Here is an 18,378-nt window from a genome sequence, read left to right as displayed (position 1 = left end):
TTTGGACGTGCTGAAAACCAAAATCGGTTCAGTCAATCGCCATAGAATCGTGAAAAACTATTTTTTTGAAATAAAAAAATCTTTCCCAACGTTTCTACGGCGAATGGCTGAACCGATTTTGGTTTCCAGCACGTCAAAAAAAGCAAATTAATTAAAAAAAGCAAAATAGCTAGATTGAGACCGATTGAGACTTAAATCACAGCGGAAATGCCTTAAAACCGCTTAAATCAAAATTTTTAAGAAAGTCTGTGATTGCACCATCTGTTGGCGGCTTCAATAACTAAGGGTTTATGCAACTGATCAATTGCAGAATGTTTTTGTATTTGCCTGGCAACACTCGCTTTATACCGAATTCAATTTTGACGACAAGCCCGGAGCTGTTAAAGCAAGCTTATTGGCTGGAAACGCAAGCTTATTTGGACGGAATCGAGCGGGTATTCTCGCAGGCTCGACTGGAAGCGATAATGCAGCCATTTTTATGCCGCAACACAATTTGCCCGTTTTATTTATGGTTAGGGTCATAAAACAATAGGTGCGTGCACGTATATAAAATTTATATATACGCCGCTCCAGCACGGCTGAACAGAGAAATTTTGTGCTGATGCATTAGACTAAAAGCGCGCAGACCCTTCCTCGGCACAACGGAAGCCAAATTTATGGGAATTTCGCAAATTTTCGCTCGTAAATCGCCTCTAATTTGTCGCCGTCTGCTGAATAGAGAGCTCTGCAAGCTGGAAATTATGTGCCGACTACATTTTGCGGCCGCTTCTCACTGAGGTTTGGCATAATTTGGATCCTTTTACACGGCATAGATCAAAGTGCAGGAAAACGACATAATTTTCGAAAATTTCAGGAAATTTAATTCAGCACCGCACATGTAGGAAGTGGAAATTTTGCTGTTCTAAAGTTTGTCCTTTGAAAGAAGAGCCGGAGCAAAAGGTGAGGGTTGTAATTTTACGCCTGATGCACGTGTTGAACAAATATTGGGTCGCGAGTTGCTGGAATTCAGGAAATGAAGTTAGCGAGAGGCGCAGTCAAAGTGCGTCGTCAAAAGCTTGCACAAATTCCACGCTCTTTTTACGAGCGAATATCACGGCGGAAAAAGCAAAGGGGATGGCAACCGAAAAAGTCGCAGGTGCTAAAACGCTGTGTGCATGTCTATGTACCAATGGTGGCGACGCGAGTGAGCGTGAAATCTCATCCTGCTAGACTCCTAGACCAACGTTTTTTTATAACTTAAGGAATAAAACTGTTGAGTGGGTTAAAATTGGCATCCCCTAAAACTTGGCAAGTATAGCAATTCGTTTCCGTCTGCACATTCTATACCCTTAAAGGTGAATTGGGGGGGGGGGGGTCGGTCAATTTGTCTCTCGAGCAGGCTGGAGCAGCGAGAATAGCGGAGACTGCGCTGTTTGCCTCAGTCGCTGCGAGTGGAGGGGGGACGAAGCGTGTTCTTCCACCCGCTACTTGCTCCCCTCCACTTGGCTTTTAAACTGCACCACGATGGCAGGGGAGGGGAAATCCCCTTTCTTCCGAGACAAACCCCCAATCACCGCATAAGCGAAAGTTTTTCTTGCACTTGGCTTGAGTGATTGTTTCTTTAAGAAAAAATCTTCATTCCTGAATTTAATTTAAAATTTAGTGATTGGGTAGAGTGAGTGGCTGAGGGGTTTAGTCGCCTGCAAGCCCGTGCGCGCGACACGCTGCAGCCCGGCCGGCAGCTGAGCCAACACGCCCATTACATCACGCTGGCTGGAGGAGGCGGAGGATTCCACTTGTGCCGCAGACTCAGTGCTTCCCCCAGCCGCGGGTTCATTAACTTTTTATGCAAATCGCTCTGCGCGTTTTTTAAACACTTCATTCAGCCTTGAAGTGATTAGTTTGTAATTGCAATTGCGGAGCGTTTTTTATCGCAATGTTTTTTACTCTCTGCCTTAATTTTTCCAGCTCCGCCAGACTCCATTATCAAGGCGAATCCTAAAATTTTCCTGCCATTTGCATTAATATTTATGAATTCAAATTTCTTTTGAAAAGGGAGCGAGGAATTAAGCTTGAGGCCAAATATACGATTGTGTTTACAATTAGCAAAGTTTTGCGTGGAGCAGCGAGAAAAATTTGATCTCTTTCAGAAAACTTGGCAGGAAAGAAGTGGATCTAAAATGTTTTCTAATTAGTTTTGACTCCGGAGATGTAACGGTTTCGCGGAACAGAATGAGAATAAACTAGAAACGTGTTCCATTATAGTTGGTGCTATAATTAGAAAGCGAGAAAGACGTGCTCCAATTAATACCAATCTGCGAAGCAAAAAGTAGATAGTCGCGATCGGAATCATCAATCAGCACACACCATCGGAAAATAACTTTTCACGCGCTTGCCTCTGACAGATGGCTGCGCGTGAGGCCAAACTGCAAAGCTGCTCTATTCTTTGTGTCGCGGAAAGCGAGCCCGGCTATCAATCTCCGGAGTAACACATTAATTTCTCTCGCAACCATCCCCGATTGTTGGCTTTTCTTGCCGAGAAGACTCAAATTAATTACACGCTCCAGCTGAAGCATTAAATAGTCTGGATCCTGGTATAGTAAAAAGGAAGTGGCGCTTCTCCATTGATTTCCAAAGCCTTCAATCAAACTAAATGCAAATAAAAACGCTACTGAAGCGATGTTTCCGAGCGTTGTTTAGGGGCTGATTTGCATCCAAATTCGACCCTCTTGCATTGCAATATGATCAATCCATTATTCGGATTTGCTACTTGCTGTTTTGCACCTCTTCAGCATGTCGTTTCCTGATGGGGAGGTGGTCCCATTTGATGTTATTGGGACAAAAACAAACTTTGTGTGAAAATTCGTTTTCAATTTTCGTCCGAGTACGCCACTTCATGTGAGAAAGGGCCGGCGCTTACAAGATTAACTTGCGAGACTCGCCTCTCTTCCAGCACCTTTTTGCGATTCAAATTGATTAATGAAGCTGCAGTTCATGAAAGAGCCGTTCTTCCCACTTCAAAGTGGAAAAGGCCAACACCGAAATGATGAAGAGGGATTTTCGTTTGTGCCAACTTTAAGTGATTTAGTTTAGCAACGGCACTTGCGAGGGTCTTTGACACGCATATTCATTTCCACAAAGTGGTGCATATTCGCATCAACTAACTGCGTCCTCTTTCAGACCGCTAAGAGGCATTAGCGCTGATTTGCTCGGCAATTAAAACTTCCTGACACGAAGAAATGAGACTCTCGTTCGTCTATTCGATCCAACCAACCGTTGGTCTGGCACGCGAGAATGCAAAACAGCGAGAGCAAACCACTTGCAGCACTTATTACTATTAACACGCCGCGCGGCCATGACAGTTAGTTGCTGCTGGGCTGGCAGTAGTGCAAGGCGTGGTAGTCGCTGATTATGCAAGAGCGCAATTCCATTCCAATGAGATGAGCACACTAATGGCTTAATGATTGCACTCGTGATGAAACTACACGAGCTGGCTCGCCCCGCTGCTTGCATATGCACCTCCTTATTTCGCTTGTTTGCGGCTCGACAACGTGCCAAGAACGAGAAATTGTATAATGAATTGAGATTGGCTTCGTGACCAAAAACTCTCTGATGTTTTTATTGTAGCGTATGTAAAATCAGAGTAAATGTTGAAGTGAGTTTCTTTTCTTTTGGGGTGAAATGTGTCTGCAAGCGTGAAACTTGAATTATTAAATATCTCGAGTATACGCTGGCAAATCCAATTTCTTGCAAACTGAATTCTCGCAGAAAGAGCCAAGCAAGCGGAGACGTATCAAAGCTTCCGCTTAATTTTAATTTGGCCTGCTTCTCCTTGGCGGCGAAACAGAGCATCAAAGGCTCCGCGCAGCTTCTATGCGGAAAACTGAAAGCCTGCGGTGCCCGGTCGGCGTAGTTCTTGGTCCAAACTGCGAATGGCAAAGAGAAGCCAAATAAAGTGTATAGAAAGGACCAATCTATTTCAAGTTTGGCGGAAATGAGGTTCGTCTGCGGCTGTTTTGATCACGACGAAAATTGACGAGAGCCTTTTGTTTGCTTCGATACACAGGAAAAACCATGATTGGTGTGATTCAAGCGAAGCACTTGCTCAATTAGAAGTAATCAATGTGTTTCCCTTGCGATGTGTAATTTGGGCCACGTAATCCGGCTAAAGTTCTTGCCTCGGCTCGAGCAGTGTGTAGTGTGTTTTGTGTGTTCAGCGGCGAGACCCGAGAGGTGCACAGCACACATGGAGTCGGAGCGAATTAGCAAGAAGAGGCAAGGAAGAGGGCATATGCCGGCATTATAAACAAAATTGTATTAATTAAGTTGTGCGCGCGCGTGAAGGTGTGCGCCGTCAAGACTGGCTGCCGTGTTCATAATTCAGCCGTTGGTTGGTTGCTGTGACGTTCGCCGATGACGAAAGTTAGTAATTAGTTTATACAGCAGCGCCGGCTGAAATAATGTCGCCGTAATCATGTTGTCAGGCCCCTTTTGTTTTTACGCAAGGAGCGCACTGTTTGCACACTCGCACAAACCATCAGACACGCCCATTTGCATTCGTGATTAGGTCCCCGAAGACCGCGCCGCTTTTGCAGCCCATGTTTGCCGCCTGCTTTTAATGGATTTTTGTTTGCCCGCTGCTGAAACGGGAGCTCGGTTAATTTACCATCGTGAATGGCTCATTCTTCCGAAAAGCAGGAATATTATTACACGCCACGGCACTTAAATTTCCAGCAAAATTGATTGTGGACACTCTCAATGGATCGATAAACGCTCAAAACAAACTCTGTTGTCATTTTACTGCGCGAATTTCACCTGGGATTGCATCCCTTGGAGCGACACGGTATTTTTGAAGCCACGCGTTTTTGACTTGCAGTGTAGTGGGCTAATTCCCTTTTTATTTGTGATTTTGGGGGCAGCCAATCAGAGACTCGGGCTAATTTGTCCCTTCAGCCGGATGGAGTATCGATAAAAACGGAGAATGTGCGTCTGTCACTGCGAGTGGAGGGGGATGAGTGCGTGTTATTTCTTATTTCACCTGCTCGCTCTCCCTCCAAAAGTAAACAGTACCTTGATGGTGTAGGGGAGTCCACTCTCCTGAGACAAACAACTGGCCCAATTAACCGGAATGACTATGATGCAAAAGTTTCTCCTGCTCTCGGCTTGCAGCAAATTTAATTTTCAGATTTCGAGGGATTAAAAGATACTTCAACAGCGTGATACCAATTTTCTAATAATATATTATCTACAATCTACAGTAAAAATGATAACTTTTCGCATGTTCTTTGTTAGGAAATCGATTGTTTTCCGCATAATTACTTAAACGAATATAACACGTTGTGTTGTTTGTTTTAACACGTAACGAATCCCGAAGAATAAAAACAACCATACTGTTTAGTTATTCAAAGGGCGTGTCTCGATTTGTCCTAAATTTTACAGGAGATTGAGCAAAAAGCCTAATAAATTTAAATGAAATCGAGCTAAATTAAACCAATCGGAAGAATGAATCCGGATTAAAGCATGCGTTTCCGGAGAGATGACCTTGAACGTTTGCCCGTTCCTCTCTTCATCCCTAACATGCGACGGTCTCCTCCCCGTCAATGCACATAGCGTCACGCAAATCGCGCGGAATGCACGATCGGAGCCGAAATCCCTTTGCGTCAGATCGATGTTATGTGTGTGCCGAGCTCATCAATATGGCGCTCACGTCTTTAATTAAACTTGTTACTGGCGAGGAGGCTGGCGTAAAGCTGGCTGCCTAGTCGGCGGGACGGATGGGGCGCGCTGCACGCAATACGCGATAAAATTCGAGGCGATGAGGTGGCGGCAATTTAATTTTGACGCGTGCTCCCCGGTCGGCCATCGATGCCGCGTTCGCCGCCTGATTGGCAGCTCTCTCACTCCCTCGATATGCAATTAGTGGCACACGAACGCAATTCCATTCACACGAGCCGGTGGAAAAATTGGCAAAGCAAGTCTCCTTTTGCCTTGATTTACAAACGCACTCTCCTACTATTCAACCCCCTTCCAATCACTGGGCGTGTAATTGAAAATCTTTGACATGAAGCCTTGCACTGGGTTGATTGGAAAATTCAGCAGCTCAACTCAAAGGAGGCAGCCGCGCTGAATTGATTAAATTTAGAAAAAATAAAGGGACCCACTTTCTTGCCAGTTTTGATCTCGATCTAAAGAGGCGAACGCCGCGCACAAGCATTGAATTTAGGGCGGCAGAAGCTTTTTCTTTCTTTGAGATGTATTTCCGACGGAACTTTGAATCTGCCTCTGCTTAATATTCAGCTACAAAGCATTCATGATAAATTCAAAATTACTTTATTCAGTGCAGAATCCGCTCTCCGCCCTGTCAAAAGTAACACCCTATTTTTCTGGCTCTGAAGCGGATTGTGATGTAAATTGAACACGAGTCGGGTTTTGCCAGCTTATTGGAAATCCCTGCGCCACACATTCGCGAGCGGAGTTGTGATTTTTATCTTGACACGAGGAAAAGCTGACAAGTGCAAGCAACTCGCAGCGGGTAATGCATTTCGCGTGGAAAGCGCGAGAACGAGTGTCAGAGCAACCTGTGGCAAATAGAGTGCACGTCACTCACAACACTACTAATTTGCAAATTCTGCTACAACTCGACTGCAATGAATAATTCGTGCAACTGCTTCAGAGCCACTCACGCATTTGATTAAAGTTGACCCACAACAGTCTCTCACAATGTATACACGTCTGCGGTTTTTCAAGCTGCGGTATAGTTTCGCCAGAGTTCATTATCTTGGAAGCGTGGTAAAAATAGCAATTGATTAGTTTAGTAAATTTTCAACCTTAAATTTAATTTAGTAGAAGTCATAAATATTGTAATAAGCACCTCCTAAAACCATTCAGCTGGTCAGGGAAGGTCGAAACGAGTCTAACGGTGGGCAGATTTAACAATTCTGATGGTTTGGCAATATTAGGAGAACTTAAAATGTCGAATAATCGTGTTTTTTCGAGTTTAGAAATGGAATATCTTGATATCAAAGTAGAACAACACTGAAATTTACACCCAAGTTTACACATATCATGAGAAAACTGTGTTTAACACATTTTCAAACTTTCAAAATCCTGAGCTCATTTCCAAAATTTTAATCAGAAACCAAAATTAATCTTTAACCTTATTCAGAACAAATAAAATATTTATTGGAAACGTCAAAGTTTTTTTATTGCAATCTCTGCTCAGGGACATCCCGTTGGCTATCATGTCAATTTTATTCAATATGCTAAAACATGCCATAGACGTACGTTTATTACTGGACATAAAAGAGCAAGATCGAGAAGCAAATTTTCGTTTATCTGACTGAGACCTTGCCATTATTTGAAGCAAGAAAGACGTCATCGTGAGTTGTGAGCACTTATGAAATGTACGTTTCCGCGCACATTGATTGTGAAAGGAGCAGACAACGTCTCTCTCTCTCACTCACTCAGAACAAAAGTGTAGACGTGCCTTGAACGGAAAGGAAACAAGCCAGACACGCACACACGCGCCACTTTATTTCCACTTACAGCACGGAATGCTGTTGGCAGACGGAAAATGGAAAACGTTCAGTCATTCCACCCCATACACATACTTTTTCTCCTTGTTTCAGCTCTTACCAAGCGCCGTCCAGTGGCGGACGAGCGAATTTAAAGGAGTTTAAAGGAGTGGAAAAATTAATGGCCGTGTTTACAAACATTCTTCGTATTCAGGATCGTTTGCAACGATCGTCCCTCAACATCCAGAGACGTCTAAAGCACGGGCCTTGCCCTTTCCGAGCATTAAATTGCCGATAAATACGAAAGCTATCGATCATGGGCAAAGAAAGTCGCTGACTGAAGTTGCTACTCGCTCCATAACGAGTTGAACGGCCCATTTTTGCGAGAATCCGTACGTGGCCCGTGTTGCAGAGGGTTGGTTCGACTGCTGCGAGTTAGCAAGGAGACGCCAGCCAGTATTTGTTTTGCTCGGCCAACTTTTTCAAATCTTTTTCTGCTGTCCGTGGAGAGATGTTGGCAAAAAAGAGCAGGCTCACTTTCTGGCTGCAGAGCAATGAAGCAGGGCACGCCGGTGCAATTTTTCAAAATGATAACAATGAGGGCAAAAAGTGACGCCGTGTAATATTACTCCAGAGAGGAGGAAAACAAATTTACATAATAATGCCAGCAGCTAGTGCGTGTGTGCATTTTTCTCTTTCTCTGCTGCCGCCGCTCCCTCTTTTTATTAGTCGGATAGCTGCTTTCTTTTCCCTCCATCCGTCCGCGCGCTATGCACGCAAAATTATATCTTTTTCCACCCGTCCCGTGCGCACGTTTTGCAAACGGCGCATTAAGCAAAAAATACTGGCTGCTACCAACTCTCATTAGGCCTTATTATCACCAACTCTCAGCAGCGCCCCTCTCTCTAGTTGTTTATTCAGCAGAGAGTACATATTTGGAATTCTTGTTGCAGGTGTACCGATTGCCTTTCATCAAAGTCAACGGCAGCATCCTTGCCAGAGGAAGCCTCAAAATCAAGGTAAATATATTAATTTGCACTCTGATTTCGAGAAGGAAGTTGTCAGTTTATCTATTATAACATTTCTCTGCAATTGATTTACAAACCAAAAGAAAAAAAGACAATTTTCTTTTGAGGTCATATTAATTCGAAAATGTTTCAAATCATCCTACTTGTTTTCAAAACAGTAGCGTCAAACATTCAAATTCTAGATAAAAAAAATAGCAAAGTAATTGATTTTCGGCTCGGGGGATGAAATTATGGCTAATAGAGGCTGAGGGTTGAGGGGTGACGCCCAAAAAGCATTGAGCTCGTCAGGGGAAGTCAAGTAAAGTTGAACGGTATTCAATTTTTGCATTTCTGATGGTTACAACTCGAGATTAAGCGCACACAATATTTGCAAAATTTGAATTTTTTTTTTCGAAATTCAAAATGGAATCTCTAGAAAACGAAGCCAAACAGCACTTTGAAATTGTTACACAAGTTCACACGTACCCTGAGACCACTTTTGAGAGGCGTTTTGGATTTTTTAAAGTATGGAAATGGTTTTCAAAATCTTAAAAAAAACACCCGAAATTTTCGTAAATAAGCCTTGGTGACGTTTGACCTTGACCGATGACCTCAAATTTGGTGTTCGTTCGATCGGGCTTAACGAGAAGAGTTCAAATCTTCCACTGATTTTTAAATTGCACCATCTCAAAGTGAGATATTGCCTATTGCATTTTCAGAATTCGTCTAAAAATACCCCTAAAAACCTGCAAAAATATTTGTTGTTGCTCTTCTGATCGATGGTGTAAATCCCTTCTAACACCAGGATTACTAAAGCAGTCAATTCTCACTTTTAAACTTTTTAATTTCACCAGTTGACGGTCATGATGAAAAGTCGATTTGCGTCATTGTCATGTCAGGGAGCAGCGGCCGCGCACTTTTTCATCAAGTCGCAACTTGGCAAACGAGCAAACTTGGTGTCCGTGCCAGCTGGCATCTAATGAATTAAAAAGATCAAAACCACTGCAACACACAGAGAGAGAAAGAGCGCGCTGAAATCTTGGGTCGGCCGCAGAGCACATTGTGTGTGTGTAACATTCAGCCCCCGCTCCGCTCTCGGACACATGATGTGGTTTTATAGGGCAAAGATTAGGTGGCTGCGTTGGGCTGGACCTCTTTATGAGTATTTATGTGCCGCTAAACAACAATGGGTACTCTCGATGGCGGCGGAAAAATAGAATCACAGCCTGCCGCGCGGTTGGCACAAACTGCAGCGGTGGCTTAATGGGGCCCGGCTGTCTTTGACATGTTTACAGACCGATAAACAAATCGCCCGCTGATAATTCAGCCCTGCTCTCTTGTTCACTTTTGTGCCCGCGTCCAGCGGATCCCTGCCCTGCGCTGGACAGCCCTGTTCCAGCTGCAATAAAAGCCATTTTATTTCGCCGCAAAGGGATGATCATTACTCTTTGTGCACGCCATCAACAATCTTTTCCAAATGTTCACCTGGGTCGATAGTAAAATTGGCCCTTTTACATTCGATGAAATGTGGAAAAAAGATAAGCTGCAGCAGAGTATTTGCCCTCGCAGACGTGCGTATCAAAAATCCATTTGATCATTTAAAACTGGAGGAAGTTCGCCATTTGCACATTCGGCTCTTTTGAAACGCGTTCGCCGATTAGCTTTTATTTTGCCCACGGAGGCAAATCACGGCAAAGGGTAAAAAAAACCCGCAACCGCGCTTCAAAGCAAAAGTAAATTTACGTGGCGCCAGAGAGTCAAACTAAAAGCAATTTAAAAAAAACCGTGCTGTGCTGGTGGCAGCGGTTGTTCATTTTTCGCTCGTGTTTGGATAAGGTTGCCAACTAGCTTTTGTAAATAAATATTCAATCAAACTCAATTGAAAATCAAAAAGTTTTCCTGTATGGATTGTGTTTCCGCTATCGCACAGTTGATTTTGCATTCGGAAACATATTGTGTATTAATCTCTCCTCATTATTCCACTCCTCTTCAGAATATTTGGCATAAATTAGATAAATTGATATATCATAATTCCCTAGGGATTTATTTTTTAATAATTGAATTGTAGCGTGGAAACCCTCGCGGTGCAACCCTCGTGAGGCAGGGTGGGCGGATGGGAGGGACGAAAGAGTGAAACGAGTGCGCGTTGTAACTCTGTCAGGCCCGATCGACGGGCAAATGAGCCCGCGGCCACTAATGGCTTCTGTAATTAGGTCTGCACAACAGCGCGCCAGCATAAAAGCATGTTGCCCCGTAAATAACAAAATAACGGCCGGCAGAGAGAAAAGCGGGCGGGTGAGCCAGCGAGAGAGAGGATCTTTTTTATCACCAGCCCGAGCAGAGAGAGCGCCCGCGGCACAAAATGTGCGCGCTTGCTTTCGCAAAAGGCCAGAACTTAGCGCTCTCTTTCCTCCCTGCTCACGGGCCGATCCGCAAATTTTCCCACGTGTCTGCAAACTCCAGTCGTGTGCCCGGCCGGCTGCTACTCCGGCGAATGGAGTGTGAGAGAGAGAGAGAGAGAGAGAGAGAGAGAGAGAGAGAGAGAGAGAGAGAGAGAGAGAGAGAGAGAGAGAGAGAAAAGCTCAGGTCGATGTAAGAACGAGCCCTTGGGCATCATTAAATTCTGCAAAGAGCAGTAATGCTGTTGTTGTGTCGCGGAAAAAGCAGGCGAGAACTTGTAATTGCACTAGGAGCACACAGCCGCAATGACACTTAACTCCCTTGCAAGCAGCATCTTCCTCACAATCCGCTCAAAGAGGGTATTTTCATCGTGATTTTATTTTCATACCCTACCGATCAATATACAGGACGGGAATATTATCAAGGTTATTTTTTATAATGACCTATATACCGCAAAAGAACGAAATGCTATTTTGAAAATTAATTTTACACGTGGACGGGGGTGAAAAACGGTTGCACCGTGGAAATAGAGGGAAACCCTTTTGCCTTTGTGACTGGGTGATGAGGCAGGGTGCAGCACTCAAGGCAAGGAGAAAAAAATCGCGCAGAGTGCCGCTGAATATTTGATTGCGAGGCCTTTTGCACGAATGGCGGGAATTCCGGTCGCTGGCCAGCCTGCGGTTACACCGACGACTCCTGCATAATGGACACGCATTAGTCGAATTGTGGATTTGCGCTGCGTTTAAAAGGCGAATCCCGATAATTGTTTCTTGCGCACGTCGGTTAGCTCTTGCCAGTGGCGTGCCCAACTTCAAAATTGGGTCAGACTATGATTTCCCCACTGATTATTATCCGTTTGAAGATTCCTAATCAGTTTTTCTCACGATTGCTCTTTTGTTGAAATGCTTGGACCAGGCCAATTGGTCAAATTAGGTTTGGCAGACAAATTTTTTGGTCGAAAAATCGACACAACGTGCTGGAAATCCGTTACATAAGTGGAGTATGGTGTAAACCTAGCAAAAAGGAACGCCGTTGACCAATCAGAAAAGGAATAGGTTTTCTGATTGGTCTATAAGAACAAGACGGTAGCGACACAGCGGCAGCCAGCTCAATCTATTGGCTGACCTGCCCTGTCGCTTGACTCTGTTAATTAATAACTGCACCATGCAGCAGTAAAAAAGCAATTATGTCTATGAAAATAGCTTTTGTCCATATCCTTAACAATTTTTACGTAGGATATTGATTCCGAGAGAGGAATGAATTTTATCTTTTGGCGGCACGTGCGGTCAGGCCAGGGTACCTGAGAGTTGAACTGTGTCATCAGAGTGTGAAAGTAAAAGCTGTCCGTCCTCTCTTGCCGTCACGCACGCGTCCTTTTTGTCCCAGACGTGCAGCGCGGGTAATTGAACGCGGGTCATCTATCACTCGGAAGCTGACGACGGCGGCGGCAGAGCGAGCACTCGCTTTCTGTTTCAGGCGAAGAGCTCCATTAGGCTCGCTGGAAATGCAGGCGCACACCTTCCCTGCATAACGACTGCTTTTTGCTTGTCGAGCGAGCGAGCGAGCGGCGCAATTTATAACCGCATCGTTGTCGTCATTTTTCAGTAAATACACCGCATGCAAACTCTCAGCACAGACACAGCGTTCATTGGTGTTTGATTTCACGTGATTACTCACAATCAGCACTTCGTGTGCAAATGCGCGCCCCTTGAGCGGGATTAGTACGCATAATATTACTAACGAGCCACTCCCTTTCCCAGCTTATTGTTAGACCATATTGTTTCTACTTTAACAATGGTTTTTATTCATAAGGTACTCAATGACAGGAGTATTTTCTTGTCAAATATTAGTTTCACACACCTCTTGCATCGCATAATCATACCTTGAAAGAGGAACTTCATCAAAGAGATTAGAGCTCTTTTGAAATATCAATTCACCAGTTGCATAAACCCTAAGTGTTCGAAGCCGCCAACAGATGGCGCCACCGTAGACTTTCGATTTTAAGTCATTTCCGCTCCGATTTCAGACTCAATCTAGGTACTGTGCATTCTTCAATTAATTTGCTTTTTTTTGACGTGCTGAAAACCAAAATCGGTTCATTCAATCGCCGTAGAATCGTGAAAAACTATTTTTTTGCAATAAAAAAATCTTTCCCAACGTTTCTACGGCGAATGGCTGAACCGATTTTGGTTTCCAGCACGTCAAAAAAAGCAAATTAATTAAAAAAAGCAAAATAGCTAGATTGAGTCTGAAATCACAGCGGAAATGACTTAAAACCGCTTAAAACAAAATTTTTAAGAAAATTTGTGGTTGCGCCATCTGTTGGCGGCTTTGATAACTAAGGGTTTATGCAACTGGTCAATTATATAGCAATTAACAGCTAATAAAAATGTACCAGTACAGACATCAACGACGCTAATATTGCATGCAGTTCCGCCTGCGCAACTGATACCCTTCGTTTAGTTGGATTTAGTGGGCCAGCTGACCACAGAATCGCCGTCATGCCCGGGAGAAAATTTCTCGTGCTCATGGCTTGCTGCTAAGCAATTTTTGCATGAAATAAAAAAGGATTTCCACCGATTTCTTACCAAGACAGCAGTTTTTATAAAAGTGATTTCGTCTGGAGTTCAGTTATAAAGAGTTTGTGATTGTGTTGAAAGAGTTCTTTTATGCTCATAAGTTCTACTCTTTTGTTGAATATCAGAATTGTGTAAATAATTTGTGATTTTGATATACTGGTGCTAGTTTGTTGATGCGCAGTGTGATTTGGTTTGTAAAAATCTCAATTTTACTGTGTTGAATATTGGTTCAACTACTTTGTTTCTTTTTGAATGAATGTGACTGTATGTATTTGTATTTTTTTGCAATTGGATGTATGTAATTCGGTACAATTATTGTGATAGAGTTATGTGCATGCCAAAAGTCAAATAAAGAGATTAGTATAACTTATTTTTTCCGTAATAATCCAATTCTGTAAATATTAAAACACTGTGAGTGTTATGAAATTCCGTTCCACTAGCAGAAAACTGTTTATTCGTTCCGTTGAATCCTCTCAATCCCAGCATGGGCCAAATTTGCAAGTTAATGATTGGCAGAGCCATCAATCTTGCCCCTACGCAGTGCTGTTTGTGCTAGTGCGATTGGTCCTGCTTTTCCGATTGATCGGCTGCGAGGGAGAAGGAAGGTATGAGAAAATAAAAGAAAAGAGGGATGACAATCGAATTAATTCATCATATCTTTTTCCCGCTTTTCCCGAGGCCAGAGGCAGGTGGCGTTAATGACCGTTCTCCGCTGGCCACTCGCACCATTTCCGCTGATTACTCCGCAGAGAAATCCCTCGCCTTCACTCCCGCCTGTCACTTTGATAGATTATGGCTGCGGCGTGGAACGCGCGAGATTATGGGCAGGAAGGAGCTGCCTGATCCGGCCGCCGAATAAATTTTGCGGCAAAGACGCCTTCCGCTCGATGGGCCATTACGTGCGCCGCACCACGCCGCCGGACGGCTTAAAAATTAATTTTGTATAAATGCGCGCCGCCGGATCACTGCTATGTTGAACTGCAAATATTTGCCCGCGCCGAAGCGCCCCACGCCAAGCTAAATATTTGGCCTGCTTTAGACAGAATAGAAATCGGCAAACAATTTTTACCACGTGCAGCTAAAAAATGCAACTGTCTATTAGAGTGTGGCAAAGTTTGTGAACACAACCAGCAATCCATGGCGCGTCGAGTTAATTGCTCAAAGAGAGCCTTGGGTAATAATGATTAATAAAGCTTGTTATTTCGGGTTTGCTGTTCCTTTGTTCAATTAGCAACAATTCTTCATTGTTTACTGGCTCGTGTTATCCCAGATTTTACAACAGCAAACTGGAGTGGAGGTAGCAAAGGGTTGCTGATTTTGTTTTCGCAGAAACAGTAGCTTTTGATCTGTTAAGTTAAATGAGATAAAAATTAATTATTAATATTTATCATGGATGATCAGAATTGATTTTTGGCGTTTATTTGTTAGGGTTTAAGTGTTATAAAATGCGGGAAAGAGGTACAGGCAAGTTCCCATTAAGATTGACTGGTAATTAAAAATAAAATTCTTAGCAATCTAGTGAGTGTCCCGAATACTTTGAATTCAAACACATATATAGGAGGCACAAAATGACATCTTAGGAACCCACGTTTGACCTTTTCTCTTTCTTTTCACACGGAGCAAATCGAATCAAATCAAAATAAGGTCGGTGAAGCGAATGATTAGAGGCGTAATTGCATCTGGCCGCACGGTCGACATTTTACAACGAGGTGGCCGGCCAACAGAGGCGGGCTGCGGTCGTCCAAACTCAAATCTCATTGTCAAAGTCACGCGCGCGGAATGATACATAACACACTCGGCGGGCAAGCAGCAGAAGGGTACAGCAAATTGTCTGACAAATATAAGGAGCAGGGAGTGCTGGCGTGGGGGTGGCGGGGGGCCGACAGTGTTCGCACTTGTGGTCTGAAGGCTAAATTTGATTTGCGGCCTGCCGTCGGTGCCGTTCGGCCCCCAACTCCAACTCCTCCGCTGCTGCCGCCGTTGATGGCTCCATTAAAAAGGTATTGTGCGCGGCCCAGTGGCGCGGAGCCCAATCCGGCCGCGTGTGTGTCACTTCACGCGCGAGAGTGTGTATTTACTGCCGCTGATGAGCGTTTTCAGACTCGCTCGTGCAAAAATCGTTGCTCCTCCACGAGATGAAAGGGGAGGAAGTAAAAAACGCACTGACGTGGACGAGAATTAAGACTAATGAAAGCGGCTTGCGTTTAGCATTCAGCTCGCAAATGTCAAAAGTGACTCAGATTTTTGCTCCCGGCGTTGCCAAGGCTAAGTTAGCAACCCAAGATGAGTCTGGAACGAGACGAACATACCAAATAACCTACCTTTTGGCTAGGTATGCAACCTGCTCGCCACTTGTAACCGGCACTTTGCATACATTTCTTCCGCATTCTCATGCTAATTATTAATTGACAGTTAAAATAAATTTAAATACAATCAACAGTTAGTCGTATTAGAATTAAATTCAGAGACTCAATTTGCATTTCCAAGAATTGTCGAAGGGTCGAGTCGCAAGCCACCGGCATAAGGGAACAAAATTTCCGCATCGTGCGCCGGAATGCGCGTGCTTGCTTTTCGAGGATGCAAATTAAAATTAAATCATCACGCCGTCGGCAGAGGAGAGACACACACACGCGTCGGTGAATACGGTTGTGAGCCGGCAGAAATCCAGCCCCGAGATGTTTACAAAACACGAACATTATTCTTGAACCCGGGCATCGCATACATGCTCCGCTCTCTACAGTTCTCTCTTGAAACATAAATTTGCATAAAGAGCGCGCGGCTCCGGGCGCAAGGGTAAATTATGTTAGTTTAGTGTTCGGCGCTACACACGAGGAGAGTCAGACGTGAACGAACACTCACAAACATACCTAACTAGGTGGGCCTTATTTGTTTTTAACTCCGTGGCACGAGATAGATAAACGGACGGGGGTGCTCTTTGAGGTTGCTCCAGTGGACAGCAATGCATGTTGGTGTGTATACAAATATGTGTCGGGGCCCAAGAACCTCGCCGGGGCTTGCACAAACGTCACACGATCGAGCAGATTTTGTGATTGCATGCTCGATATTTTCTTTGCTATTGGAGTTGCGAAACTAGCGATTTCTCGGAATGAATGTTTGCTCCTAACAAACTGCTTCAATATCTTGGAATAAATGGAATTGTGCTGAGCAATCGCGTACAAATTTATTATTTTCTTCGATTCAAAATGCGGATTGCTCGATCTTTCTTCATCTCGAGATGAAAAGTTCACTATCCTGATCAAATCATTCCTGTATATTTTTTGTGTATGAGCAGTTATTTGCGAGATTGGAGGTCGATTGGACGCGATTTTTCAGCGTTGAATTTTTTAGGTGGCAGTCATATTTGCTTAAAGTACTTGTTAATAGATGGTGAAATTCCAAATTTGAAGCTCGGGAATGCGGGCGTTCCCTATTTTTTCGGTATCTCAAAAATACCCAAAAAAGGAATTATGTTAATGAACTCTAAACTGCAACTCTTGACTGCGTTGAGGTATCACGTTGAAATTTTCACTGCCTAACCTAGTTTTTAATCCTGAACAACTTTTGCATTTACAAAAAATTCGCAGGTCGAAGGTCAAGGTCACCTTTTGCGACCTTTTTTTGAAAATTCAAAATTAAGGGATGATAGCCCCCTACGATTTTTTGGGGTTAAGGGCTGAAATGTAGCCCGTGAAATTATGCACAAGTACACCAAGTTTCATAGGTGCAATCGCGATACTTTTGCTGCAATTTGAATTTGAAGTTTGAAAACCCGCTCGAGGCCGCTTGACCGCGCATGCACTTTGAGCGGCGAGTTCGCCTCTCGATCGTCAAGTTGATTTTTTTCGCATTTCACTTGCTTAGAAACACCAAGAGGTCCTAGGGTAGACCAAGGAAGGTAGAAATCGACCTTCAGGGTCTGTCCCTGACGTGACCCTGAAATACAAAATTTCGAAAATTTCCAATTTCATCGAACTTGGTGTCTTTTCATAGGTTTTCACCACTGTACAGCTCAAATATAGAGCCAAAATTGCCGAATTACAATCCTGAAACCGGTTCTTGAAATAATTGTGGTAGCCATTCATCCAGACATGATGTGCAAAATGGTCAAAATTTTAACTTCTTAATTCTATATATTTTGCACACATGAAGTTCATAATATGTGTTGATAATAAAGGATCTTATGCTTAATACTATGAAAAAATGTTATTAAATGCACTGGCAAATAAGCTACTTTTAAAAACCAAATATTTTTGTTTCCTTTCTTTTTATAAAAAAATTAAACATGTAATTTAATTGTTATTTGCTCTAAATAAATTTTTTTAACTCTTTTTTAAAAACAATCGTTAATTTTTAACACTCAATATGAACTCTGTGTGTACAAAACAGAAGAATCATATCATAAATTAAAGATTTCAAAATTTGACCATTTTGCACATCATGTCTGGATGAATGGCTACCACAATTATTTCAAGAACCGGTTTCAGGATTGTAATTCGGCAATTGTGGCTCTATATTTGAGCTGTACAGTGGTGAAAACCTATGAAAAGACACCAAGTTCGATGAAATTGGAAATTTTCGAAATTTTGTATCTCAGGGTCACGTCAGGGACAGACCCTGAAGGTCGATTTCGACCTTCCTTGGTCTACCCTAGGACCTCTTGGTGTTTCTAAGCAAGTGAAATGCGAAAAAAATCAACTTGACGATCGAGAGGCGAACTCGCCGCTCAAAGTGCATGCGCGGTCAAGCGGCCTCGAGCGGGTTTTCAAACTTCAAATTCAAATTGCAGCAAAAGTATCGCGATTGCACCTATGAAACTTGGTGTACTTGTGCATAATTTCACGGGCTACATTTCAGCCCTTAACCCCAAAAAATCGTAGGGGGCTATCATCCCTTAATTTT

General features: G+C 43.4%; 1 protein-coding gene across 1 annotated transcript in view; it reads left to right on the top strand.

Moving 5' to 3' along the window:
• kek2 (kekkon 2) overlaps positions 1-18,378 on the top strand; it is a 90,965-nt gene that overhangs the window by 9,374 nt on the left and 63,213 nt on the right. Inside the window, exon 2 of the mRNA XM_065496674.1 lies at positions 8,447-8,512. The gene's annotated coding sequence lies outside the window, so the exon portion shown is untranslated. The remainder of the gene's footprint in view (positions 1-8,446; positions 8,513-18,378) is intronic.

The sequence above is a fragment of the Cloeon dipterum genome, chromosome 1 (assembly GCF_949628265.1).
Source record: "Cloeon dipterum chromosome 1, ieCloDipt1.1, whole genome shotgun sequence".
In the NCBI taxonomy this organism is placed as follows: domain Eukaryota; kingdom Metazoa; phylum Arthropoda; class Insecta; order Ephemeroptera; family Baetidae; genus Cloeon; species Cloeon dipterum.
This window is presented reverse-complemented; position numbering and strand designations above follow the sequence as displayed.